This window comes from Pundamilia nyererei, unplaced genomic scaffold, assembly GCF_000239375.1.
Source record: "Pundamilia nyererei isolate P.nyererei 1_Seehausen unplaced genomic scaffold, PunNye1.0 scaffold00115, whole genome shotgun sequence".
Lineage (NCBI taxonomy): Eukaryota > Metazoa > Chordata > Actinopteri > Cichliformes > Cichlidae > Pundamilia > Pundamilia nyererei.
In genome coordinates, this window is record NW_005187516.1 from 1,460,308 (window position 1) to 1,463,303 (window position 2,996).

The following is a 2,996-nucleotide window of genomic DNA, read 5'->3' on the forward strand; positions in this document are numbered from 1 at the left end:
TGTAGGAATGGGGTCTAAAAGACACGTTGATGGTTTGGAGGAAGTAATTATTGAAGTTAACTCAGAAAGATCAATTGGAGAAAAAGAGTCTAACCTAACATGAGATGAATGAATACATTTGGAATTATGGTGTAACCTTATCTAGGTAATTATTAGTATGTGCAGGCTCAGCACTACCACTTTCTTACACCTCTGTGACCAGTTGCTTGTTCACACTGCCAGATTCAGGCAACTGAGAATGGTTGTAAAAAGTAAAAGCAAAAAAAATTATAAATAAATTAGAGGCGCAAGGTGAAACTCTGAAGTAATCTCTCTGCACTCCACTCTAAATGATGTATCAGTCACTTCAGCGCATCACAGATTTGACTCAAAGCCACAGGGGCGTGTGCTGCAATAACTGCAGGGAATCCCATGTGCTGGTTTTGATAGACAGAATATTGGCAGCAGCTTAGAGCAGCAAAAGCTCAGAAGACCGCAATCACACCTGTACGGGGAGATGATTATTTGGCCAGACTGCACAATATTTTGGTGGATTTTGTTAAAGGACAATGCTGTCAGTCTATGCTTCTTTTTTGCCTTGAGAGAAAATGTGGGGCCTTGAGCTGATGCTGTGAACATAATGTCAGCAAGTAAAAGAAAGAGAGGATGTTTGGGTGTTGTGCATTAACCCAGTAGTGGATTGTAAAAGGTTGTTTTCCCCTGATGACCCACAATTTTACCTACTCTCAATTGGTTATCTATGCAGTCTTTACCACCAATCAAATACAGTTATACTACACACGGTGTTGTAATTATAATTTGCATTAAGGTTACGAAACTAACCAATCCTCCTAGACTTCTACCTGCCTACAGGTTTGCTGTGTGTTTACTAGTCTGTGTTAATGAGAAGATACAGTATTTTGAGACCATAATCCATGTTGGTGGCATGGTCGTAAACATATCCTTTTCCCCAGGTACGCTCAAGCAGCCGGGGCTGCATCTCAAGGTGGTTCCAGGACTGCCGTGATGTGTAATTCCTCATTCTTTTGGGGGTCAATCTTGTGGCTTACAAGTTAATGGATGAGCATTTCCAACATGGAAATATTCCAAATCACCTTAGGTCCACGACTCCATTTGATGCAAAGGATTAGAATTTTCACCCAGGGCTCCTTTCAGTCAGAAATAACTTTCCTTTCAGAAAGAAATAACTACCAGTATGTGCACTCTCATAACTTAGCCATTTTCCAAGCATACTGATCATTTCAAAGTTTTCAAAGGTTAATAGGCAATGAAATATAGAATGAAACAGGCAAAGCTTCTTCTTTAACGCAATATTTTCTTCCCAACACCATCCATCCATTCGCTTATCCTTTTCAGGGTCGCGGGGGGCGCTGGAGCCTATCCCAGCTGTCACAGGGCGAGAGGCGGGGTACACCCTGGACAGGTCGCCAGTCTGTCGCAGGGCCAACACACAGGGACAGACAACCATTCACACTCCCATTCACAGCTAGTGGCAATTTGGATTATCCAATTAACCTATCCCCACAAGCTGCATGTCTTTGGATGGTGGGAGGAAGCCGGAGTACCCGGAGGGAACCCACGCAAACACGGGGAGAACATGCAAACTCCACACAGAAAGACCCCGGCCTGATGGTGGAATTGAACTCAGGACCTTCTTGCTGTGCGGCAACAGTGCTAACCACCGTGCTGCCTGCCTCTTCCCAACACTCCAAACAAAACCATAGTAGACTTGTGATTTTACCCCAACCTATCCCAAAGGAAAGTATTCACTGGTTTACAAATGCTAGCATCATATAGACAAAACAAAATGACCAATACTGTACAAAAAATGGTGACACAGCTAACTATAATCAATTCAGAATTTACCTACGTTTTGGACAGAAATGGGGACAAAGCTTTTATTCCAGTTATACACAAATATTAAGAACATTTAAATAAAAATCAATACAATATTAAGACTAAGTTTCATAGTATAAATTCTGTTTCAACACCAGGTAGAAACCCTTCAACTCATGGCCCAGAAAATGTCAGTTCATTTCTTTTGTTTTAGTTGTGCAAATTCCTGAACAACTTTGAACTAAAATACACAAAAGCTGAAGTGACCAAATTGCCCTGGGAATCTGAAGAAAATGTTTCCCAGTTTATCTGTCAGGTAATGGTGTTTCTGTTCAAAGAGAGGTAAAGATTTTGTGTAAGAATACCCCAAATATTCAGCTGGATCATTATTTTAAATGGTCATTGAATGTTTTCACAAAGCAGTCAAGAATGCTTTATTTTATTTCTCTATCCTCTGATTCGGGAACACCAGCCACAGCTTTAGTCATCAATACATTTTTTACATTACACTTCTCAAACTTCTCTTTGTTCAGGTGGATTTGGAGTAATTAGAAAATCAACAGAGGTAAATGTTGGACCCAGCAGCTTAGCATGAACATATCTGCCAGTATTGAGCAGAAATCCTTTCTGTGACAGAAAGGACGAGCTGGAGCTACACTGTCAATGTGCATATTTAGAGAATAGGAGAGTGTGTTACTCATCTAGACTGCTTCACAAACTCCCCTCTGTGAGTCTGACAGGTGACACATGAGATTAATGGAGTCCTTTTACTCTCAAAAAAGTCACTGAAGGCCGCAATTGGAAAGAGACTCAAGGTCACAGGGTGTTTTCATATGTCGAAGATCCAATACCGTTTGGAATTAAAAGAACAAAAATGAATTCTAAATGGAATTTAAAATGTGGAGATTTACAGTACATATACACTGCAACAGATTTCAGGGCATGGCCAAGAGTCTAACAGAGAATACGATAATTAACACCTCACAGTGTGGGGGTCTATTCTTAGCAGCTCCTATGCATTCCTACAGGGAGTGCAGAATTATTAGGCAAATGAGTATTTTGTCCACATCAACCTCTTCATGCATGTTGTCTTACTCCAAGCTGTATAGGCTCGAAAGCCTACTACCAATTAAGCATATTAGGTGATGTGCATCTCTGTA